The following is a 26,971-nucleotide window of genomic DNA, read 5'->3' as shown; positions in this document are numbered from 1 at the left end:
GATGGTACGCGAGAAAAAAATTGTAATGTCGTTGGGATACCTTGTGGTTCGCGTCGAACTTGTAACTAATTCCGACGAGATCTAGCTAAGTATGTACAGTAATATACATATACTTCTGTTCACAAGTATCAAGGACCTTGGCCCTTTTGTATTAATATTATTAATGACTGAACTCATATTATTAGAAGACTGCGGATATTTATGCAAATTCACATTTTTATAAATATAATTGAAGGAATAGAACTTAGGCGGAAATTTGCTCTTCTCGTTAACTACTATAACAAGTCCTATAATTTGAATGTTTTATATATTTTTGCATAAAATGTGTATTATATGTATCTTTGCATCCTCAAATTTCCTACAAATATGTCGAAATCCACAATTCAATTATCAGTGAAATTTTACTTGTCACGAACCACGTATTACAAATGCTAATAAAATCTGTTACCGTGACAAGCTTAATGAAGTAAGAAAAGCCTCTGAGCCATAATTGCCGATCGAACACGTGACAGAGATTACGAAATACTTCGGCACGAAAAGATAATCTTCTGTTTGGGTAACTATCGACGTAAATTTCAAGCGTCGTCTGAAATCCGGAAACTTACGACTCGAAGATGCCATCTCCCGTGACTGTAGACATCCCTGAGGATAACAGATCTAACGATATCGTGTATTTTTTCTTTCTCGGTCTTCTGGTTAGATCGACGTTTTCCAAGGCGAGTAACGGTGACTGGTTTTCCCAGTCAGGCACACAGAAGAGATTAGGTACATGGTTCGACTGATAGAATCGCTTGGATCTGAGCGACTCGGGTAATTACGCCAGGTGAGTTATTTCGAAGGTTAAGATTGTCCTTATCTATGTTTGAAGATATAAAGAGAAGAGTTGAAAATGTACAAACTCTTTGTGGACTTTTACTTAAAAATTGGTACAGCTAGTGATATATGATCCTCCGTTTTTCATTAATTTCTCAATTTCACTACACAAATACACGATTAATACTCAACATTCTGAAGAAAGAAATTATCCGTACTTCCACGAGGATATGATACAAATTATAATAAATTCTAAAGTAAATTTAAAGAAACGCTATTTTTAACGTGTCTATTAAGTAAACTCATAACTATGTGTACTTCTAATTTCTCACAATCGCAGTTCATCACCTGAGCGAGCGTCAAAGGAAAACGAAACACGTTTCACTTGGAACAAAAGCAAGATTCGAAGTAACAAGCAATATCGATTCCAACCGCACGCAGCCTCACCCTCGGCGATTCCTCGTATTCCACAACAACGATAGACAACGGATTCAATTGGGCGCCTTGCCTTCTAGGTGTCTACGTAATTGGCCAACGAAAGTCGTGAAGAAACTGTGGTAACAGTGGGAAAGAACGATTTCACGGTACTTGGCAGACGACTTGTTCTGCCTCATCGGGATCGCGGTGCGTGTCGATTACGACGGGTACACCATTAGAAAGACAGAAAAAAGAAGAGGGGAAAACGAAGAAGGAGAGTCTGGTGGGCCGATAGAGGCGGCCTGCCAATCGTCGTCCTTTCTCCCTCGCGCGAGTAAAGCGTGTTCACGATTCCAGACGAGCTCCTCGCTCTGGAAACCAAGTCAACAAGTCGGAGGTCTTTATTCGAATCAGGAACGCGAATCACGTTCAAGCCGGGGAGGGACACTGTCTCGTAACAAATATGCATCTCCCTCGAAACATGATGAATCGGGCTGCGGGGCTCGAACCAGTTGTGCGTCGCGTGCGAAACGCGACTCTTCGCTGCTTGGAATTGGAGAACTCCGCTAATTAAGAGCGTACTTCTCATTTTTTGCTTCATTGTTTCAATGGAAATAGAGTTTTCAACGTACTCTTGTATCGTCGGCAGAAGCAAGAGAATTGACAAGTAAATTAAGTTAATTAAGATCGAATCGAAAATACACTCAACACGAAACCATTTTCGTTGTAAACTATACTGCTACGTTTTTAATTACGTATAGGTAGTAAGCATCTTACAAACGCATAATTTGATCATAACTAAAATTATAAAAAACAAATAAACTTCTACTGTACCAAATGGATTAATGGTTAATATTTATATTCGTAACACGAAATATGTAAAACAACTGATCCTACCAAACGCGCGATGCTGTTGCTACCGTGAAAATATTCGATAAAGCAGAAAGCATTAGGCGGAAATATCGAAAAACAATCGAGTATCGGTTTGTGGATATCGATGTATTCCGGGGAAAAGCGAGGACGAACGGATCGAGGTTGGAAACAGAGTCAATCAGCGAGGAGATCTTCATTGAAATCGCGGAGGCGAATCACGTCCGCGCCGAGAAGGGACATCCCCGTAACAAATATGTATCTCCCGCGAACCTCATACCCGGTGTATGCGACAATGCACACAACGACAGGCTGCACGGTTGAAATATACGGCGAGGCACACGCACCGGGTCCTACCTACGGCTACCAATGCCATCCAGAGAGAGAGAGCTCGTGCATCGTTTTCTCGGGGCCCACGGAGTCCGTCAGTGGGTCTAACTAACCAGCGTACACGTTCTTCTCGGGCCCCGACCTACACGTCGCTTATGCGTATGTGCTTCTAGCGATATGCGCGAGTTACCATCGATTGTTTCATATTTCTCTTACAAAAATTGACAAGCTAGGCTCGATATGTATCTTTGATATTTTAGGATCGAAAATGATCGAGACATGGCGATTGAAATTGGAAATGCGATTTGTCATAATCTACTGTTTATGATTGATGTTCTTTCAGAAATGTTTTAAATACCAAATAATTGATTTAAAATCTTTTTAATGATAATTGATAGATTGTTCAAGACTTAAAATGTCTTAATAAATCGACGTACTCCAGACGTTCTCATACTATCGATTCGCACAAGATCGTCCCTAGTCCAAAGTAATCAACCAACCATGAAATTTGGAATACAAAATTTCTAGTAATATCTCTGATAATTTGTCCAGGTCTTTAAAACGTTTTAATAGACCAACCCTCTAATCATACCTAAAACCTTCTCAAACCATCGATTCACGCGGCATGGCCCTCTAATCCAAAGTAACCAAGTCGGTTCGAAGCCTTTCCTACGAACGTGGAAAGAACTGGACCCTCTAACAAAGAGATGTCTGCCCCGTTGGAGTCCTCGAGCGCGGGTGTGTGCGTTCGTCCTCGTGATTACGTTCGTGTTACTTCGGGCATTCTCGTGTCCGAGTATTCGTCCCGAGGGGCCTTTAAGAGGGATTAAGGGGACGCACACGTGACGTTCACGGGGACCGAAGACGAGCGCGGTCCGATGGGTTTATAGACACGGTAAAAAAGACAACTATCGATGATTATCCTCCTGGCGGGCTCTCGCTAATTATCCCGAGGAAAACGATCAAGGCGACAAACGTTTTTAAACACACGAAACGAACCTGACTGCGATTAGCCGCCAACAACCGATAACCATCCTCTCGTCTCTTCCTCTTTTTGCCTCAATCGATTCATCGACCGGGCTAAACGGTTCTGCCGAATCGCTGAACCATAGGCACCTTCACTTTGCCACCCGTTTGTAACGCCGCTTCGAGAATCCACGCTTCTTGCTATTTTACTTCGATTACGAAGTTTTGGGGCCCTTTTTTAATTCGCTCCGGGTTTTGCCTTTTTTATGTAACAGGCGTTTAATGTCGTTACGCTTGTATTTGGATGGAATGCTGTTGTATAAATTGTATGGAGATACGCTGGGTTTTTTGAAAATTTGTTTAATGGTGGAAAACGCTACGTGTTTGATGTAATAGACGTATCGTGCAGGGCTGTTTTCACATACGAACCACGATTATATTTGACTTCCGAAAAACTGTATACCAATTACGTATTTTAGTATTAGAAAATTTGTAGAAAATACAAGCGTTGAGCATGATTTTCGTGTTCGTGTACCATCTTCGATTATCTTCACCATCTTCATATCCATTTCATTCTATCCTAAAAATACGTATCAGAATATATTCACGAAATTTCTAAAATTCCAAAGGTATCTCATAAAGCATCAATAACAGTAAATTCACTGGAGGAAACGAGCCGAAAGACCTCGTGGCGAGACTAAAAATACGAAAGCAAGAGCCGATACGGAGGCGATTCTCGAGTTAAATAAATCGTTATTAGGGAAAACGCATCTCGAGCGAGGCGGCGACTTATCTCTTAGTTAGACGTAAGCTTTTTCTTTTCCAGGTTGAGGAACCAGCTTCAGGTAAAAGGTGGAGCGAGATAAAGAGACGTCGTCGTGACGAGGTGAGAGAAAGAGAAAATTTTCGGCTGTTACGAGGCGTGGCAGGGGTCTACGAAGTACCGGGGATCCTACTTACTCGGAAGTCGTCCTTAATTCATGCCACGATGCCTTTTTCTGGCCGAAGCCGTTCGCGGAAGGCTCGTCGATTCGGTTAGGTTCGTCTGACTAGAGCTACCGCGTCATCTCTATTATGCCAGCGGGACCAACGACAAAAACCTAAAACCTTGCCTATTTCGTCCCATGGCAAAGAATCTTGTCCATTCTTTGTCGATTGTGTCCGAATTAAATACGTTGAGCGTAATTGCGATAACTGAATTGCTTTTCGATAATTTGTCAGAATCTTTCATGACATACAACTCAGAACGCTTTGTCGAGCTTTAATAAAACATTGTTTTATCTGGTTCTACACTTCATTTCATAGTATCAAATTATTGTAATCATATGAAGGTACGTACTAAATGCTACGAAATTTGTTATATAAATGCAACGATAAATGCAGTAGCGTGCAAATATCCCTTGTAGCCACTGTATAGAAGGTATTGTCCCACGTTTCACGTTGCGTATACACACTTTTAATTTGAACACATTACGTAGTCTTTGCACAAACACCAAAGCTATTTCTTTTTGTTTCTTGGTTATTAATTTTATATACCCACACATATCGCGCGTGTATTTTGCGGGCCATTTTGTACAATTTCCATCGAATTCCCACGAGAATCGAGCGTCGTATCGAAATGTACGAGAAGAAGAATCAGGTTACTCTCATCAAACGAGATCCATGGAAAGGCACACGCGCCGATTCTACGGGCTGCCGGTTCGAATCTTATCTCATCGGCTGGAGCCACGAGTTAGCTCTGGAAAGTTCACGTTGTTCACGGTGCTCGATCTCGAATCCCGTCTCTCGAGGGGACAGGGAACGCGAGACGCTCGTCGAGAGTCCGTGGAACCGGTAAGAACATCTCGGGCGTTTCGATCGTAACGCCTCGCGAACGTAACGACTCCGCATTCCGACAAGAAAAATGTCGACCGGGAATATTCCTGCTGCTCTTTCTCTCTTTTCCCCCCGTTGGTTCTCCGCCTCCTCCTCCGACGCCATCGTCTCCGTCGTTCGCGAAAGGAACACGCAACAAGGGAAGAAAGAAGAACAAGAAGCGGCCAAAGGAAAGAAGAGAAATAAGAAGTGTAAAGTGTAGAGGGTTAAAAGAGGAGGAAGCGACGCGTGAGCGCGAAGAAACGCGAAGAACAGAGGGACGGGAAGACCCTCAAGCTGCTTCACACGTGGCGACAGTCGCGACGTATTCACGCGTGCGTACGTATTTATAGCGGCTGGTACATTGTCGGCGGCCTTTAAAAAAAGAACACCGGGCTTGACAGCGGACCTGGGAGGAGGAAACCGGCGGCGGATCTCGCTCGAGCTTGACGATCCGCCAGCTATGCCTCTAAATGTGACGTTTCCCTTTTCTGTGCACATTACGTTATTATGCGTTGTCCGGCACAAGTGTTAGAATATATGGACTCTCCTGTAACTGTAATTAGTAGGTCATAGATTCCTCTTTCATAATTTTACAATTTCGTAATCTACATTGCTCTTATACAGTAATTTAGCAAGTAATAACGTTAGCGTATTGATTAGCTGCGAACTGTAGGTTATAGAATCTTTCTTCATAATTTTACAATCTTACATTATACAGGATAATGACTTGTGATTTGTGAAATTTCATTTGTTCTCCCCCGACTGCGTTTATCTTCTCGTTATCTTATTGTATATCTGTGATCTTACAGCACGTGTCTTATAATGTAAAATACCGTATAAAGCAAGCTGTGTGTGTGTGTACATTGAAGATCTCTTTCTCTTGGAAAAAGCAGAATATAGGAGAGAATGAAGTCCCTAAAGAGAATTTGCGGAAGTTTGAAGTATGCAAATTTAAGAAACTCGAACTGTGTTGTGCGTGTATACAGGTTTGAATGTCGGATGTTTATAGACTCTTGCGGTTCGCCAGAGTCGTTTATTGTCTTTTGCGGTGCGACTGCGGGCCAATGTGATGCAATGTGGGCTTTGATTGGGTGTTTGGAGCTGATTGTTCGGGGATAAGAGCCTCCAGTTGTAGGGACGGAGACAGGAAGTAATTAACCTCTCTAGATTACAATACCACGAAGTATTGGACGAATATAGGAATCGTGTGTTTTATTTTGAAAACTTCAGCGTACGTAGTTCTACTATATCTAACGAAACTTATCCAAAATTGATCATCTTCATAAATTGAGAAGTAACACGTAGCATGTCACAACTTTTTAAGAAATTCCATAAAATGTACAATTACCTCTCCCATCTTCTGACTACAAACAACGAAACAATAAGAACAAATAATTTGTTCTTCGAAGCACTTCAATATTTATTCAAGTCCACAAATTTCCAAAAAAAAAAAAAAAAAAAGGAAAAAAAACGGAGTTTACTGATTTATCTTCTAAGCGCCTCGTCAGCGACACATCGTAAGCCCCAATCCAGAATGAAACGTCAAAGTAGAGGAAGCCGAGTTGCCCAACCAGTTACAATTATCAAAAATGTCCTCAAAATATGCAATTACCTATCTCACCTTTCTACGATGAAGATGTTATAGAAGTTAATGATCTATGCTTCTGGAAAGTTTAGTGTCACTGAAACCGAGAAACATTTTAAAAGCAGATTCATTTTCTAAACGCTTCAGACGCAACACTTCGCAACAGTGTGCTCAAAATGAGACATCAAAGTCGGGGAACCGAGTTGCCCAACCAGCTCGAGTAATTCCCCCAATAATTCTCTCGGTTTGACAATCGTTTCGTAACGAACAAGTAGCAAGTCCAATCGCCTCCGCGTATCTCCGCCAGTCACCAAGTTTTATCGTCCGATCGTTCTCCATGCGGATCCCATTTTAAGCACGACCGAGATCGTGACGCGTTTCGTCGTCTCGCCCCGGGGTCAGTCAATTAACGATATATCGAGCGACCATAAACAAGCCTCTCCCACTCTTCGAGACTCTCCGCCACCCCCGAAATACTCACGTCTCCCGTCGGCGCCGACTTTTCTCCCTCTTTTCTTCGCGATAGCCTCTCCCGGCTCGAAACAATAGCCGATTGTTTCGCCTTGTTTTCGCCGCGGCGCCGATTGTTTGGCAAACAAACGGGCCGAGTTCGCGGCTCATTGTTGCCCATCGACCGTGGCACACGCCTGCTTTTCTGCCAACTACCCCTTCTCGTTTAACCTCTTCCCTCTTCCATTTCATCCCCCGTCGAACATTGGCCACCAGTAGCACGCAAAATAATTATATTGTCGCGCAATAAAGTCCACGGGGTACGTCGAGTCGATTTACTTATGGTTCGGTGAATTTCATTGTGGTTAGCAACGCGGTGACAACGCCTCTTTTTTGGACAAGAAGCCGCGGATAGGTTAAAAGCTTAGAGGATTGACGAAGGGCGATGAAAGAAAGGGTATGACCGACTGGCAATTGAACGCGAGAAGTCGATCGAGACCTATAGGGTATCGCGGTTCTGTCGACGTATTGACGATGATCGTTAACCCCTTACGAGCACTGATTAACGATGGCTTTGTTTCGCAAGGTGGAAGCAACGTTGCAGTTGGCACACGCCCGGTTTCGAGCTTTACGCTGTCGATGGAACCGCATTGAAGAGTGAAACAATGGCGATACTGAGATTAGATCTGACGTTTACACGCGTCGGTGAACCCTTTCTCCCAAGGGGTAGTTCTGCAAAGTCAATGGACCTGGTGTGCTTGACTTTAGCCTGGCTTGCAGTTGCAGAAGTACGAAAGATCCCGCGTTGAATTTCACGAGATGGTTTCTACTGTTACGTTTAAGATTCTCATCGTTTCGTAACTTTTCTCTTCTTAATAATCTTAATCTTTAACGTGTTTCTATTTTAAATTCGCCATTTAAATGCTAAAATTTGCGATCCTTCGCAATCAATTTACATCGTCGGATTCTATAATTCGAGCTTTTTAACATTTTCCTTTTTTTTTCTTTTTTGATTCGACAATTTTGCGAAATCTGAAGAAATCGATTACGATAGACCTTTGTTTGGTCCTTGATGGTTAATCGTCTTAACTTACCCTCGACGAAACCCTATCACACACCGTTTCATCAGAGAACATAGAGAGCTTCACCTTAAAAAGTCTTTCAGCGGGATGTCAATGAGCGGACAATGATCGAATCGCGTGCGTTTCCGCTTCGCTTGCCTCGAATCCTCGAAAAAGAGACCGCGGTGTATTCTTCTCTCCTTCGTCCTCCTCTTCCAACGAAAGCCGCATTAACGGCCCCAAACTGGTTGTTCTAAGCGCCAATTGCTTTCTTTCTCGTATCCCTCGCGACCGCAGAAACCGAACGGGGAACAAAGACGATCTGCGGTGGCGCGGCGCTGCGAGGCGGCCGATTTGCATACAACTCTCGCGGAACCGTCGAAACGAACGGCGCACGCGAAATGTCTTTATACCAGGCGCTGACTTTCCGCATGATTTGCCTCTTTCACGAAGTCCATTCGAGCCAAGACGCAGGAGACTACTCGCTTTAATGGGGCAAAACAATAAACAAACGATCATAAGCAAAACGTGAAGCTGTTGGAATTTTCGTTCGATAATCTTCCGCTTGGATTCGCGTTTTCTGCTCGATATTTCTAATAAAAAAAGTCGCCATTGGTGGCGTGTGGTGTTAATTGTTCCCTGCTGAGACGAGCAATTCGATCTTTTCAATTGGAACAACAGAAGCGGTGTTTGATGATCTTATAGTGTTTCCTTGATTCGTTCGTTGACCAGTTTTTCTGGTATTCAAGGGGTTGAAGTTTGTCGAGTTGGATCGCTCCTCGAGGAGGACCACCTTCGTTCGCGAGAATGGCACACGCCGGGATTAATTGTTTGCATTGGTTGGGAATAATCGAAGCGATGGTCGGGAAAATCCAGGGGTTGAAAAGCGGCTCGTGGATGATGTTTACGCTCGAGTTGGTACTTTTTGTGATCAGGAGGCGAAGAAGTCTAAATAATCCGTTGAACTGACGGTTTTAGTGACAGCGGTTTCTATTTTGGTTTATGGACAGGTAAAGGGGTAAATTTCGTGAAGGGTTGATTTCAGCTCGGCGATGTTGTAATTTGTTGTATTGAAATGTTAACGACAGCGTTTGAGAAGAATCCTTTTAGTTCCTTCCTTCTTTTTCGTTTCTTTTTCTGATGATGAGAAATAAGAATCGAATTTGTTAATATAGTAAGTAAGGAAAAAACGGATCTATAAAGAAATCAACGAACGTTTGTTTGCATAGCGAATACGGAGAATAAGATGTCCATTAAAATACTCCTTTATGCTAATAGAGAAGAAGTAGTTCTTAAATACCTGTTTCTAGAGACTCATTATAAATTCGAAGTATATGCTACTGTTGTTCGTATCACCGAAATTTAGCCATCGAGATCTTAATACGACGGCCAATATCGAGTTACGAAACTCAAAAAAACCTACATTTACCGAAAGATGTTTTAATTCATCCTAAATAATCGCTGTATTATATACGTTATTATATATTCGATTACATATTTAAAGATAATTAGCACATAGAAAAAGAATTTTTTAAGCTCGCATATTAAATATCAAAGATTTTCACCTCGTAAAAGAATAACTATGTAAATAATAAAATAGACAAATAAATAAATGGATGGCCAAGTGAATTGATAAATAAATATTTTACATTTTGGGGAAAATCGTCATTCACATAATCGGACTAACGTCGTTCGAACGAAATGTCGAAATGTCTTGAATCGTACGACGTGCTCGCAATTGCCCGCGCTGCTCGAATAATTAAGCCACACGAGATATTCGAGATCTCGACGCAGCCCGAATATTCGAGCTATGCACGGCTCGCTTTCTCCTGTATATACATGAACAACTCTAGCAGTCACACATCATTTCGATTCGAAACCATATTTAAAAGTAATGGTACGAAAACCAATGGCACGCCCTGGTCGAAAACGCGATCGATGACGCGATTATGACTATCGTATGTGAAACGCGAAACTACGACTACGTTCACAAGTTGATTTTGCAACTGTTCGCTCGTTAACACGAATTTTTATCGCTTTCCGCGCTTGATCCATTTTTTCTTTAAGATAAATGAGGTTTTAAGTGTTTGGAAATAAGATGTTTATGCACAGCAAGCGTAATAAATAAACACGATAAAACATTCGATTAATATAATATCTAATATCTAATCCTTACGCAGGCAACCAACATTTTACGGCTGTACCAGTCCGAAAATAAATTTGAAACCTCAAACTAGAAATATTCCTACTAGATTTTTATTAGAAAAACAAAAATTGGTAAAATAGAAACAGAAATAGAAGTATCTAGAATATTTGGCAAATAGATAAATTCCGCCAATGAATAACGAGGATATGAAAAATTTGGCGTGCAAAACAATAGGAGAAATCCTGTCATTGAACGGCGCGGAGCTTCAACTTACGTCGCTTGCATTCTCCTAGCATCGCTTCGATCCAAAATTTCCCGACACTCGGTTGACCGATAAATCATTTTCAATTTTTTCATATGTCGCATCTCTCACGCTCGTCGCCAAAAAGGCGCGACACCGAGAACCAAATACCAAGGTTTCCCCAATTAAACGGGATCTTTTGATGCGACACGAGCACATCTCGTTAATAATCCGTGCGCGGAGGAAAAGCACGGGACGGGATCAAAGCGAATCCCGTGGACGTGTCTGGGAAAATACACGAGGAGGGCGAAGCGCGAGCAATCACGATGATCTCTAGTTTGCCAAAGATAATTGCAGGTTGTCCATCGGCCGCGAGCATGATTCGAAACCGAGCGGAGGTCAGCCTCGCAAACTTGTCCCGTCAGAATTAAGAGATCCGCGTTCATCGCGTAATTTCTTCATCCTGTTCAGCTTCCACGACCTACAGGGCCCTGTGTCTTCTTTCTTTATTTCCACCCTCTTCGTTTCTCTTCTTTTATGTAAGTGTATGTGTGTGTGTGTGCGTGTGGTACACAAATTCTGAAAAGTATATCTTGATTCTTGAGCATCTTGATTATGGAAGGTCGAAGGTTTTCTGGTATAACGGAGGGCATGTTGCAATTCGTTTCGAGCACTGGATGGCGAGAAGACGTCGGCGACCCGGATAACTTAATTGGTTTGATCTTTCGCTGGATGGGGTTTGTTGAAGGGAGATCCGGCTTCAGCAGGAGAATGCATTGTTTTGTTTAACATAGTGATTTAAGACTATAAATACCGATTAAATGGTTTTCTTCTCTTTAAAGTAATAATTTGACTTTACATCGAGAGTGATTTTGTCATGTTGCAAAATTCACCGTGATATTTTATAGATTTTGTGATCGTCGATTGTTCGAAATATTGCGACAGTGATCTATTTATTCGTTCATTGAAAGAAGAATAAATCTTGTAAGGAAGCGTTTTTATACAATAATCTACCGATTAATAATGGATATCGGTCAATTGACAAGTTACAAGTTACAAATTAGCTGAATCAAGTTAAGGCGTTGTAGATCCGTGAAAATATCTACGTTTGTGCTAGCGTTTTTGGTCGTTGAATACGGTCTATTTATACAGCTGACTCATAGTCTTTATAACCATCCAGAATGGAGAAATTTGGGAAAACTATTTTCTTTTAAGCGTTCCTTTTGGAACGTTAAGTTTAACCAATTCAAGTATTGCTGAACAGTTTACGAATGAATTAAAAATTTCAAGTATCAGATTGAAGTCCATGATGGTTTTACTCTTTATTTACGAGCGAATATGTTCGATGAAGAAATAATGTTTTTATTATGGAAAGTTCGGACATTAAAATGTTTAATATATTTCACTGCCTGAGAAATTGAGCTGTGCAGAGAATTATCTGCAAGATAACCGACAAGCAACCCTAAACAAGAACGACAATCAAACGACGACGGAGCAATAACGAAAAATGACAACCACCCTACGTAAAGACAACAAAGTAAAGCAAAAAGAAAGAATTGGCAGAACGGCCATTAAAAAATGAAGAACCAGCTCTTCATGTAAATTTATATGTTTTCGGTAGGAAAGATGGTTGAGGTGGGGGGCTTGTCAGTCTTGGCGTAATTACCTCTATTAAAAGAAGTATAGGACAAAAACGGGCTGGGACATCGAGCGGCATAAAAGCGCAAATTACCCTTTCGCTGCATTAACGTCGAATTAATGAGTAATTTAACGTGATCCCTTTCCCTCGTCCTTCTCATTTTCCTTTCTCCTTTCTCTCTTTCACTCGCGTTCCTTCGCTCCGGGAATAATCGTCGTTCATAAATCGGAACGATGATGCGGCCAACACACAAGGGCGACAGAGTAAGGCAAAACGAGGGAGGGAAAAAGAGACACGATAGGACAAAGAGAGAAACTCGAGGGCAGTGGTAAGAGCGAGTAGGATGGAGCGCGCAAAAATAAATACAGAAACCGGTGTGCGTGGATGGTGATTCTTAAAGTGCGCAGTTGCAGCTGCCGATGGTCGCGGGATGCGATGCCGCGGAGAGACTTTTGCGATCGCTTTTGCCCATGCAGTCGGAGAGTTTAACAACCAGTAATTGTCCGGCCTGGCCTGTCGGAGCCGTAAAATCCGAGCGAGAGCAAACAACCCGTCGTCTCGCGATCTCTTCCAGGGACGGCTCGCGGCGCTTTGACGCCCGGCGGATTAACTTTTGCCAGCGATCGCCATCCTCGTCGCATTCGTGTGGCGTTCTCCCTTCTCTTCTTCCTTGGGATCGTTACGCGTTCACCGAGTAACCGAGGGTGCAAGAAAAAAGGGATCTGGGTTAAAGTATTCTTCGTATCGTGGAATGCGGCTCGCGTTTTGCATTGCCATGTTCGAAGGTTTCTTCGAAATGGGGAAAGAACATAGAGAGACGATACAGACGATGGTTTTTGTTTGGGGATAATAGTTAGGAGGAAGCGTATATTTTTTAAAGTGACTTTTGTTTCATAGATATGGAATAGGTTTTTGGTTTAATTAGCCTGAATCCCTCATTATATTCTTCGTGTATTCAAGTGTAAGAGATGGTTGGTTTTTGTGAGTGGAATCGTTTATTGGCTCCATTAAGGAATTATTAATTTCTTCCTCTCTAATCACAAAGCGTTAAGAGACTAATAAATGAGAGATAGTAACGGATAAAGCAATCATTTCTAACTTGATATTTCTTATAGGACGTTCTCATTAGAACACTCTAGGCTGCATACCTAATGAACACTTCGTAAATACAAAAACGTGCAGCTCGTAGCCGATCATAAATCTTCCATCAAACATTGCTTAATTACGCCACAGCTCGCCTCGATATTTACCGCTTTCCACGATCAATTACTCATTTCTGATCATCCTCGTCTCGTAATTTCATCGAAGACAACCCGGCCGATTCATTAATTACTGTCCACCGAATTTTTAATTGTTCATCGTCAAACGATGGGTTTCGTGATTTCGATCGTCGAACGCTGGAAGAAGCTCGTACAAGTCGAAAGAAATACATAGATTCGTTGTTCGATTGTTCGTCGGTTCCCAAACGAATCGTTTCTGTCGCGTTATCCCTATCCCTTCATCCTTCGATTATCTCTTTTTCGATGGTTTGATCGTGGCAAAAGTTTAGACACGATCGTGTCTCATATTCGCGAGAGCATGTCCGAACGCATGTTCGTTTCTTCGTTCTCGTTATACCAACGAAGGAATGCACAGGGGCGCGTAGATGAAGTCATCGCGTCGACGGCGCGTAGTTTATGAACTGTTGCTCGGCGTTGAAAGCTCTTGGAACCAAGTCTGGAAGGCTTTGCGCGGCTTATTTTAGAATTCTACGCCGGAATATCACTTCTCTGGTAATTTTGTAGATTTCGAAAGCAAACGAATGCCGAAAGTGTTGCTTTTTCAGGCGAGAATCGTAAAAGGAAGGGGGCGAAAGGTAATCATAGAGACGTTAACTTCGTTCGAGTTCCTATTTCGATTTGCTTCCGAAGAAATTTACTCACAAAACGCTCGATAGCGTCATTTTTATATACTCCTGTATTTCCGTCTATTTAGAAATTCGCTTTACTTTCTTGCCTGTCTATCTCGCATTTTCCTAACACCTGCGCGAAAAGTCGTCTCCTCAAACGTCGATAGTCCATCCAATTTAACTTCGTAAAAGCTGCACAAGATACAAGATTATCATCTCCAACAACGAACGATGTCAAAAAGCGCATCGTCGATGTCGCTCGTCTATCATATAATTTGACAGAACAAGCACGCTGTTGCTCTGGAATGCACGCGCAATATGTACTACGAAAGCACTCTCAACCGAAACCTAATCCAACTCGTGTACGCGCTTTCCATTCACACGCGTCTTCGTAAGCGCGCAAAGAGGTCCGCAGGGCAGATAATCGTCGCCGTTTAACATAATCCTTAGACACGTCTATTAACGTCCGTACGAGCAGTCCGCTAATTACCGGAGCGTCCGTATTCGAGCAAGTGCGAGCTTCTGCCCGAGTCGCACGCTCGCGTGTATTCGCGTGGCGTGCAAAAGGGGGCGAGGAAAGTCCGCGACGCGGCGATTAACATGTGGTAACAGGTAAACTCGTTCGTACATGCGCTCGGATACGCTCGAAAGATCGATCACGTCTCGCCAACTCGTTTCTTTTCTCGCCCAGTTTCTTCCCCCTCTTTTTTTTCTCTCTCTCTCTCTCTTTTAAATTTCTTTTTTTTTTTTCATCGTGTGTTTTATATTTGGTTTTGCGTTACTTTTTCATCTTGTTCTCCCTTGTCGTTGGTGGCGAACAGCAAACGTGGCGAGGCTACAAACCGGAATGATATCGAGGGACGGGGAAATTAATGAGTTTTTATTGGGAGCCCGACCATTCTTCGTCATGCACCGTATTATGGATGCAAATAGGATGTAATTTCATTAAAGGGACGTTACTTCGAATTACTTACGACCGCGCGTCGATCGCCCTCTCCCTCCTCCCCTCTCTTCATCCTACCCCTTTCTTGTTATGCCCGCCGCGGCATTGCACCGCTCGTAATACAGTTATTTGCGATTTTAGCGGCCACCACGATGAGAATTATAATGTCCCCGAAAGATTGATACGGTCTACTCCCGGCTTCTGGTTATGCTGGTAGCGTGCTCTTGACAGGATCGTTGAATCATCGATTTTTATATGTATATCACGATGAAAGATCTCGCCTGGTGTTTTTTTTTTTTTTATCAATCTGTACGAGTATATAAGCTTTGCATTTTGTAAGAATGATTTTAATCGATCCGGTGATCTAGCACTTTGTAGTGGAGTGATCGTTTTTTTTTGGACGTTAACGAGATTGTTGTTTCTATGAACATTAGTCGATCGATTTTATTATTTTTTGAAGAAGCCTGTTTCTTCGTCGATGGAAAAATGGGATATATTTTATCTTGGATAAAATGGGATCCTCTATTTTAACTCGCTGATTATCGACGATATTAACCCTTTCCGACCGTCGAATTTTCATTTCTATCAGATTCCCAATAATGTCAATTAAAATTGATTTAAATCAATTGAAATTTCAAATTTATTCAATTTGACACTTTCCTTTTTTTTCAAGAATTTTTTAATTTTCTCCAGATTCCACATCTAAGAAACAAACTATATGCGAAAGAACATTTCTTTCGCTAAAAAGACAGGATTTAGGTTGGGAAGTGTGAAAATCAGCGAACTGCTGGATTCAACGTGCAAAATTCAATATCATCAAAGCGTGGTGAAACTCAAACAGTCTGACAATTGCAATCATCATAATTTACATGGTTCTACTCTACTCTACTCTTTCTATTTTTATCGTAAGCATATGCGGAGATCTAGGGAAAGTTTCAGTGGAGAATGAAACGTGGGAGGAAAGCTCCTCGCGATGTTTGCTCGGGCGCTACAACGTGCGTGCCGCGCTATGCGTCATTATCGGACAACGAACGCAATGAAATGAGAGAACTGGTTCTCCCGTGTTATGTCCATCCGTCTGTACGATTGCCCGCCGGCACCGGCGCGGCGGTTCCTATTCGTTGCGGAACCGCGCCATTTTCTTCCCTGCTCACTCGTCTTTTGTCACCTTCACGCGTTGCTTTAATCCTTTTGTCACGGATTCAATATTTTTACCTTTCAACTACCTTCCCCAAATAATTAATTTCAACGTCAAACAAAGAATATCTGCTTTAAAACAAATTTCTACGTATCATTGATGATTTATATTGGACATTTATTTGTTAATAATTCTTTGACATTTCTTTGCGACGGAAGCGCTATGTAATTGTTGATTTACTTTTTGGCAATTAATCTTTGACTTGCAATGCTTATTAGAGAAGTATTTAACAAATATTTTGAATATAAATAGTAACAAGATATCAATTGAATAGAAAAGGTTTAAGTTCGATTTATAGAATATATAGCTGCGTAATGTTACTGATGGAAATGAATGTAAATGGAAATGAATATTGATCTAACACTGTGCTGGAAATCTTGGTGATCGGTGATGGTAAACTTATGGTTCTTCACCGATAACTTCTATTAATAATTCTTTCTGGAAATTGAAAGAAGAACTACGCTTAAATTACGTTTTATATATCCACATGATATAAGCTGACTCGAAGAAGATCTAATCGAGAGGAAGAGGAGAATTTTGGCTTGAAATTTCCACGATTATCCTCACCACGAAAAACATCTTCATCGAGCAACGACTAAAGGGATAATTTAATAAAGTGATAAGAAAGTTTAAATTCGATAATGCAGGAAGCGTGTCTTTCGATAAAACAAAGATCCAGTGACCAGCGTACACGTAGAGGAATTTTTGCTTGCGGTTTATTGCCAGCGAGGTCGGCACGCTGAATTTCTCAAATATTACATTATACCTCGTAGGATGCGTTCAGAACCTGTTATCTTGTCCGATAATTGCGGCAAATGTTTATGACGTTGCTTGGATAAATCCTTATTCCCCCGAGTTTCTACCGTGAAAACAATGTGAACAAAGTCAACACGTGCAATTAAGAAATGAGGCAAGCTTTATCGAACGAGATTATAATTGTAACGAATAACACTGGCGTACGTTATCAATTATAACGATCGTAGAACGTTGTGAAAGTCGACGCGAGTAATTTCCTCCTCCTTAAATGGTCTTATCAACGAGATAACTGGTTCGATCGCAATATTCGAGTGGTGTATCGAACAAAACTCTTTCGACGAGCGCCTCTTTTTAATTCGAAATTGCGTTCCTCGAACACAGTACCGCCGCAATTATCGCATTATGCGTTATGGATGATATTCTTAGATTGCTTAGAAGTTATTTTAATTCCAAATACGGAGATTGGAGTTCAAAACTCTACGGTTCAGTTTTCGGAATTCCTATTACTTTTCTTTTTATCAGTAAGAAAGAAAATTATATGTCCATTGTTAAAACAAAGTACCAAACGTATCTCAGACAATTAATTTCTTCCTAGTTAAAAAATTCCTACTATCCTAATTCTCGATTTCGAATGTCATCCATCTACGTTAAAAGGTAAGAATTGTTACCTAAACGTCGTAATGTTATACTTTGATTTGGTTAATTTCCTCTTCGTTTAAAAGTCTCCATTTTCCCAACTCTCGATTCCAAATATACACGTTCTATTCTCCCAGAGAACGTAACCTACGTCCAAACATTCTAATATTATATCTTTTGAAAAAAGCCAACAACAGAAATGCAAATCGCCATAATTAATTTCCTCTTCGTTCAATAATCCCCATTGCCTCGACTCCCGACTCTAAACATCCTGTTCCAGCAGAAAACCAAGACAACTGCCTAACTCGCATCTTTCAAAACCCATATGACTCTTTCCAAGATTCCACGAATCCTCCGAAGCATCCGTCACGGCGTCGTCTTATTAGTACTTGGAAAGGAAAACCGACGACGCTGTTCATTCTCCTTCGTTATTGCCTTTTATGGAAATGCAGATCACTCGGAATAATTTCCTCCACGTCACGTTACGCGTTCTCTCGTCGGTTTTGAAAAGCTGCAAACGACTATGTACATCGTTTTTCCCTTCGTGAACGTCTCTCGCCCTCGTCGCCCATTCTTCCTGCAGCCGGTCATCTCCATGACAATAATAGAGATATTTCTCTCTCTCTGTGGCGTTGGTCGGCTTCGAATTCGAGAAAGCAACGCGTTGTGTCCCTTTTCGGAACGAAACTCTGGGCCCGAATGGCGAGAGAGCAACGGCGAGAATAGGAATTAGGAATTAGGCGTCTCGTGGCTGTCGAAACGGACCCGGTCCCTCTTCTGGTGAAACTCCGCCGGTGGAAAGAATAAGAAAAAACGCTGAATAGGGCTCTGTGGTCGGTGCGCATACCTGGACCCTCGACGACCACGAACGAAATGCTCTTCCTCGTGCATCCAACAACACGAATATCCGGGAAATTCCGGCGAGAAAACACGAGCAGGATGAGCTTTGTCGTGCAACCTTACGTCAGAGAATGGTTAGGATATATGATTCGGTTTTCCTTCCAAGCGCGTCTTGTGTAGATTTAGTAAATTTGAGGATTGGCTAGACTTTTGTCGATTGAATTACGCTTGAAGATCGTTTGATCTCGATGGTGTAGAAAAATGATGTTTTTTGTTTGTTGTTGACAGTCTCTGGTGTTTTAAATTTAGAAATTCTCAGGCGCAACTTTTAGTTCGAGTTAAGGAAATGTGTACAATAAGAGGAACGATTCTTCGAACAACAAGCAATAAGCGTTCGTTTACGTGTATAGATGTGAAGTCATACCATAGCCTATTCTGTTACACACGCGTATTAACTTCGGAGTAAATTTTCGAATACCAAGCGTGTCATTAGAGTCGATCTTCATCTTTTAAGATTGATATTACCAGAAAAAGTTTGGACAGTATCGTTTGGAGATTTCACGATAATAAAACAGAGTTGTAGAAGTTTGTGACACTGCAAATAACGATTCGAAATATATATAACTTTCATAGGTAAAAGCTACATCGGACGCTTCCATCAATTTCAGCCTCCTTCAAAATCAGCATCTAATGTAGTAGGAAATCACATCGCTCTTTTTGACATCTGTATCACGTAACCTACGATAACGAATCTAGCAATTCCAAGAAGAGAGGATGATAACTCACCCTGTTTCCCCCAATGGGCGATCTTCACATCTTCAACTCCATCAATGGTATAGGAACGAAAACGAACGTTAAAGAACCAGAAGCTGTTTTCCTTCGGTAATCGGTCCCAATCAGGGAAGTCTATCGAATCGAGAAATCGAGGGTCGATCTACGAATCACGTGGCGCAGCATCGGACATCTTCATCTGGAACGTGTCCGTGCGCAATTCTCCGAGACTCTCCTCTGGAGATCGCGTCCCTCCTCCCTCGACTCCACTCACGTCTTATATCCTCGCCTTTTCTACGTCTCTTCTCCTCTTTCTCTTTCTGTTCGCACAACTCACGTCCGGGCAATCAGGTATGATTGGCTCGATCCACGCTTTCGCACTAACCACTTTATCAAAGCGTCCGTTCTAAATAAACCTGCATTTGATTACAGCCCGTGCCACCTTGTCGTTATCGTCCCTTATACCATCTCCTTCCTTCGCACCTTCCGATCGAATCGTTTCACTTCACCGCCGAAGAATTATCTCGTCGTTTATCCAGCTGCAACCGATCATCGGCCGATCGTCTCACGGAGAAACAAACCGGTCGCCCCACACCACAACAATTTCTTTGGATCCTGTGATTTACCGAATCGCCAATTACGAATTACCTCGTGAAACCATTTTCACGGGAACAACCCAGTTCAAATGATAATCCAAAGTAAATATACACGAGTATAATTCGAGTAATCCAAAGAATCTGTAAATGGAATTTAAAAGGATCGTTTGAACTGTAGGTTTACACGAGAAACTTGGAGGAACGACGAGGAGTTCCTACGTTCCACGAGCCGTCACCGACTATTAACAATCTGAACGATCACGTCAGCCAATCCTCGACTTGACAGGTCCGCGAGTCTGACAGACGCCCTCGGTTCCCCTGCACCACACGATTCCTCCCACGGAACGAGCTTTCTACCTCCGACACTTTCCAACTTCACCAATCAGCTCCTTAGAAATCGATCCCTCCGAATCTCTCTTCTTCTATTACTTATATATTATTATATATATATATCTTCTTAACCGCACTTATCCTCGAACTATCCTTCCTATCGTAAATCTTCCTCGCACAACCTCCATGTAATCTTCGTACACGCTTGACGTCAATGTCAAACTACGTCAAACTACGTCAAACGACATCAAATATGGTCAAACAACGTCAAACTGTATCGGACGTGATTAAACTCGCGGCACACGTTACATTTCCCATAGAAGCTCCTATTTTCCTCGTACTTTTTCGACGCCTAGAGGATCGATTAGATGGAGCAGGAGCAAAACCTGGCGATCCAGTGTCTCGTCGACGATCGAATGGTTGCGTGGAACCGGTAGGACTCTGCTTATTCCTTGGCGGTCGTCTGGCTCTGGCGGTGCCGTTGGACGAGAGGAGCACACGACACGACGCTTGGATCGAAATAGTGTTCGTAGTGTTGGCTTGAAGCGCGTCGGAACACAACTGAAGCGGTAGGACCACCCAGTCGGTCGAGGGCCCCTGCCCCGTCCGGATACAGTTCCCTCAGTATACCGTGCAAGCTCTCCCACTACCGCCTTCTGCCTCCTCTCCGCCACGCTATACTCCCTGATTGAGCTGGACTCTAGCAGGTGCCTCAATGTCTTACTCCGGGGATGGAAGATTGCTTTGGCAAGGGAGAAAGAAAAGAAGAAAGGGAAAGGAATCGAGAGGATAGGAAGGAAGCAAGAAAGAAAGAAAGGAAGGAAAGAAGGAAGGAAGAAAGAAAGGAAGGAAGGAAGGAAGGAAGGAAGGTTGGTAGACTACCTCCAAGGATCGTGTCTGATGCCTGATTGGAGAGGGTGGCAGGCAAGGTAGACGCCAGTGATGGAGAAACTCGGTATTTATTAGAGGGTTCCTGCCTGCGTCCTCATTTATCCCGTGCATACGGAGATGAACCAAGAGGAGCGTGGCTCGTTCTCGAACTTGATGAAAGTCGGATTGCCGATCCTTCAGTGGAGAATTTGGAGATTATGTGATCGTGGGTGATTTTCAGATTTGGAGGTTATTTTGACTCTTCTGCTGATAAATTGGAATGTTGTGTTCGACGATACCAGGTTTTTAAATTGAGGATTTATATGATGGAAATTAGTTGTGATCGTGAGATATAATATAATAATAAAACAATAATTAATAATAATACTATTTCTGTTAGGAATTTGCCCGATTCATCTTCGAATTTATACGCATTTAATTTCATCTTTAGTGATCTTCGTAAGAAAAAAAGAATATTTTGTAAAGAATTTAGCTTTCTAACTTTACCTTTGTTATGATTCTATTGTTTCGTGGTTTTATGTATTTATTTTCCTTACTGATTTATGGAAAAATATTTTTTTCAATCTATTCTTTCAAATCTATTGCTTTGTTTTTTAAGTGACCAAAAGTTTAACAAGTGCCATAGCATATTTTGTTACGTGCAATTCGTAAAACACGTGCAACAACTTTCTTCCCTATAACCCTATTTCCTTGACGTCGTAATTCCATGATGTACCGTGTTCCGTTTCGTGATCCCAGCAATTTGATCTTTAGTTTTTCAAATATTAAAAATATATGTATAGCCAGGTTCGACACGAAAACTGCTTCTATCTATTCCACGTACCCATATGAAACGACGTACCCATATGATTTTCAAAGTCTACTGATTAGGAAATTAATACAGGTAAAATACAACAAAATTATACAAAAGAAATGTATAAAAGTAAAACTAGGATTTGTTGCTTTGGCAGAAATGAATACGCTCTTTAATTATACGCAAACACGTATGCACTCTACATTCTTGAGGATACTCTGCTCTTCGATTGACGTTTGTATATTTTACGAGAATCTTATCTCGGGTTTTAATTTGCAACAAACTAATTAAAATTTCTGCTTGGATATATCTGCGCATTTCTTATCTTCTATAGAAGCTACGTATACACTAGACCTGTATGCAATAACTCATAAAATCTACTCCAATCTAAATGACAAAAATTCCACGTTCATTCCTTAGCAACCACACGACATCAAACTATTCGCATAAACCATTCGCAAGAAGATACTGACGTCGAAACTCGTAAACCTCAAACTTCGCTCAATTAAAACACCGCTCGCGAATTTACGAGCCTAAAAAACATCCTGTTTCGCTCTATAGTTTCCTATCGATTCTTCCAATCTTGGATCTTCTCTTGTAGAACGTGACACATCCAACGTGCAACTTTGCCACGGCGAAAAAAGCAGAAGAGACACACCATTGGAGAAAAGAGGAGAAAAAATAAGGAAAAAATGGTAAGCAATTAACGCAACGAATCACAATCCGATCTTATCGGCGGCAGGGACGATCGTTTTAAACGATCTTGTCCCCTCTACCAACGTGAAGATAACGCAGAACGGATCTTGAGGATTTAAGGACTGTCATTAAGGCGCCTCACGGTGATGTCTCCCTTAATGGGCGTCGTTAAATTTGCATGGGGCTTATCGTACGTCGAGATTAAAGCCAAACTCCAAGGAAAAACCGCGTTTCTCGCCTCCGACCTTCGGGCTGCTCGTGTTCGAGTTAATTCGATTACACGGTCGCGCTCTAAATATCGCGAGGGTGCCCTTCGACTCTCGTTCGAGAGTAACGATAGGGGGAGATAAAATGTTTGGCGATAATTTGCAAGTCTGTTGCCCATCGCTCCTCAGTGAGTAATCGATTTCCGATTGCGTTTAATTGCATTTTCACGAGACGCCTTGTAGCCTTCGCCGGTGGTGCTTGTGATCATATTTCGTTTGATAAAACGGACGATAAATGTCTTTTTTTTTTTTTTTTGTAATGTCTTTCATGATACAGTGGAGAATTTAAGATAGAGCTTTTTAGGCAATGTTAAGTTTCAGCTTTCGAGGTTTTCTTTTTCCGAGTTATTGGTCAATGATTGGACCGTGGATGTATTTACGTTTATTTTATTTCGTATATTTTTATATATCATGTATATTTTATACTTTCCTGGATTCTTTGGTGTCTTATAAGTGCATAAAAATCTGCAGTATATTAATGAGTTAAACCTTGCAAAATATTTAGTAATAACATCCTCCTGGCCTTAATTTTACGCAAATTTGTAAATTTACTGCTAATTCCTTGCGATTAAATGTTTTCCTTCTTTTATTCGCAACGCATTTAAATATTAAAAAGATCCTGCTAAGTAAATACACAGATAAATATGTAAAAAAATAAAAGTTATCTTTGCGTAAATGATCGAAAAGTGATCGCAGGAAATACAACGTCAAATTCACAGGAAGGAACACGAACTCTCACTGAACACTGCGCTACCACGTTGCTAACGACAGGTAATTCATTAACTATGTATCGACCGTCGTTCGGTGAATTTCAATTAAGGATTACGAACGTGGTTATTCCCATCAAATGTTGCGATGAATATTTCTTTGGGTAATTGCAGTTCTTTCCAGAAAGAAGTCCTTAATTGAATTATTTATCTCGACACGAGTTCAGCGAGAGACGCAAATTCAACGAATTACGTTGTTACCGCAACACGTTTATTCACCAAGGCACTTCTATTCGTTCCGTCGCGCTGACTACGTTGTCTTCGCAGCAGTGAGTGACGGTTATAATTGAATGCATCTTAATCAGTTGTTAATGTAACGTCTATGTAAATTATTTCTGCTTTTAATAAAGTTAGAAGAATGGAATTATTAAGACTTCGTTCTTCCTAGCTTGCTTCTTTTACATATATTGTGAGAAAAATTCTATCTCTCTATTAATTACACAAAGTTGCGGTTCTAGTGTTATTACCACCTAAGTTATTAATTAGATGAATATGTAAAATCGCGAAAAAAGTCCGACCGAACATACCGTAATACGAAGAACTTTTGTAAAAGAAAGCACGTTTCTTCTTTGCAATCTTCGTGTATATATTTCAAATTCTTAATCTCAAATTACTTATAAATTAATGAAACATAAGAACTATTTAATCTTCACTTCCATTCCTTACTCCTACTCTTATTATTTCTATCATCCATCCTTATTCCTTTGTCTAAAATCTCAAAAACCTCGTGCCCAAAATACCCAACCAATTTTCTGTTCGATCTGAGACGTTCATTTTCCCATCCATGACAAGCAAACAATCTCCATCTCGCGTCTCCCATAAACAGCAAATTGCCCAGAGTCGGGCAACTCGATATTTCTCCGAGTCAAGTATCTGTCGCATAGGTTCCGCGGAGTGCACGCGAACCCATCAAAAACAGCGGCGCGCATAAAAGCCATGGCCCCAGGCACCGTTCCCAATGGTAAATCACGGCACACCCCCGTGGGGTCTTCTATGGAGGCGGCGCGGCGCGGCGCGGCGTGGCGTGGCGCGCGCGACCGCGCCGTTAGTCGCGCTCATCGAGGAGTTTCAGGCTTTTCCACAATCTCGATCGGCCGTGTGCAATTTCGTGCGCGACTTACGTGCATGAGCGTGAGATTTAAGTATATACCTGCTTACGACGGGGGTAATTCCACGTCGTCGTACCGCCATAAAGCCACGGCGTGCAGAGTTCACGGTTATGGGGTCTGAAACTCGCTCTTCTCCTCTCTATCCTCTCGCTCGGCCACTACCCGCTTCACGACGCAACGCGCGTGTCTTCTTTTCACCTACACTACCAGCCAAAAGTTTCGAATTTTACTACGTGTTTTATAAAAATTCAAAAGTTTTATAGACAAAGTTAAACTGGAATTCCTGTTGGCTAGAATCATGCTGAATTCTGAAACATCGTAGATAAAGATTAGGTATCTCTGTTACTGAGAATTGCAAGAATTACGTTGAATTGCGAAATTTCTTGGAAAATTTTCACTATCTGCGTTCAACGATCGACGAATCTTCTGGAAAGAATTAGATTGGAATTTTTGTTGATTAGAAGGGTTGATTCAAGTATCTCCGTTATTTAGAAATTTCAACAATTATACTGCACTGCGAAATTTAGTAGAAAAACTCAGGTTAGAGTATTATAAAAATGTGACGTCTCTCGATGTATTGTTGAATGAAAATTAGTCGGTTCTATCTCCATATAGCGTATAGAACATAAGGATATAAAGTTTCAGCTCAATAATAAAATTCGCTTTATAATTTAATTTAATATACGTAGCTACCCTGCGATATAATCACACAATAAGATGAACGAAATATAACGAATACCTTGTCTTAAAAAACATGAAACATATATTGAATAGAAATTGAAATTAAATTAAACACATAACACGCTGAGGGGTGGTTTTCGCAGTCGTCTGCAATTGAAAAAATAATTCCAAACTTTTGATCGGTAATGTACAAAAGTCGTCTCTTTTCCACCTTACCCGGTTTCCGTCCCTTTTTCGTCTCGTTCGACTCGCGTCGCGGGTCTTACGGGGCTTTACGGCCCAGAGTCATGGGATCGTGGACTTGCTGGATCCCATGATCGATGGGGCTTTGGCTTAACCCCCTCGGACTGGACCACGTTGTTGCCTCTGGCACGCGGTCATACATACATACACGCGTTTCTTCTCGTCTCTTTTTCTCGATATTTTCCTTCGTATTCTCGATCCCTTTCGGTATGTCCTCTCTCGAAACGCGCTTTATTACGTTCGTATGCGACGCTTGCGAGCCGCGAGCATTCAACGACATCCGCCGGGCAGGGTTGATGGGGATTCCGGTGATTCATGCGGCCATGTTGGAACCCGCTGAGCTTGAGATATTCGCGATTAACGCGAGGTGCCTGTAGAGAACGCCAGCCGAGGGTTGATGGCTACTTAAGAGCAGGATCGTTGAAATGTTGACAGTGAAGCTGTCGAGGTTGACGACGCTCTCGAATATCGCCTGATGCTTTTCGTAGATACTTTGTATGTGTCGCTTTTTACGATGGATCTTGTAGTATGCGATTTCGCCACAATCGGCGTTGGTCTGGTAAAAACCATTACAGCTTTCGTTGCATCGTTTAAAAATCTTAACAATACCCCGCGTTATTTGTATAAAGGACTGATAAAAAAAAGTGCCTGAGATAATTGTAAAGTTCACTTTTTGTTGCATCCTTCTCATACAATCGAGTCGTTCAAATAAAAGAGTAGTGACAGATTTTCTACTCGCAGGATAATTCTAAAACTTCCCTCTTCACTCGCGATAAAAGAAAAAACTCTTCGTTGGAAAACAAGAGTATGCACCGATATGCTTCGTAGTTACTGTACGTAACATCGATCCACTCGTGCCGTGGAACCACGAAACGCGTTTGCCTGAAAGAAACACAACGAACGCATCGCCATTGGTGGTGGAAGCCGCGAGCAACGAAAGAAGTCATCACTGGCGGGGCAATCGTTCGAACTAATTGTACGATTTCGTTACGATTTCTTGCGGGGCGGTTGGTCGATTTCTGCTGCGCGCGGCTATACCCTCGCAGCTCCTAATAATATGTGGACGGAGAGATCGTGATGGGATCGAAGGGATTATTACGCTGCACAGGGAGGTGGCCATCGCGCAGCAACGTTCGGAATGGGGGGAGTGGAGAGAAAGGGGGTAGGTCGAGGGATCGAGATAAAAGCAGGA

General features: G+C 41.8%; 1 protein-coding gene across 2 annotated transcripts in view; it reads right to left on the bottom strand.

Annotated features, from left to right (window-relative positions):
• The window catches only part of LOC117240333 (transcriptional activator cubitus interruptus), a 145,801-nt gene that overhangs the window by 51,917 nt on the left and 66,913 nt on the right, over positions 1–26,971 (bottom strand). The window contains exon 1 of one of the 2 annotated variants that reach the window (XM_033506317.1): positions 19,423–20,945. The exons of the other annotated variant lie outside the window; for it this stretch is intronic. The gene's annotated coding sequence lies outside the window, so the exon portion shown is untranslated. Of the gene's footprint in view, positions 1–19,422; positions 20,946–26,971 lie in introns of those variants that run through there. 2 annotated transcript variants of the gene reach the window in all.

The sequence above is a fragment of the Bombus vosnesenskii genome, unplaced genomic scaffold, assembly GCF_011952255.1.
Source record: "Bombus vosnesenskii isolate JDL3184/JDL3185 unplaced genomic scaffold, Bvos_JDL3184-5_v1.1 scf7180000014621, whole genome shotgun sequence".
Taxonomy (NCBI): Eukaryota; Metazoa; Arthropoda; class Insecta; order Hymenoptera; family Apidae; genus Bombus; species Bombus vosnesenskii.
The sequence above is the reverse complement of the archived record's forward strand: the minus strand, read 5'-3'. Positions and strand labels throughout refer to the sequence as shown.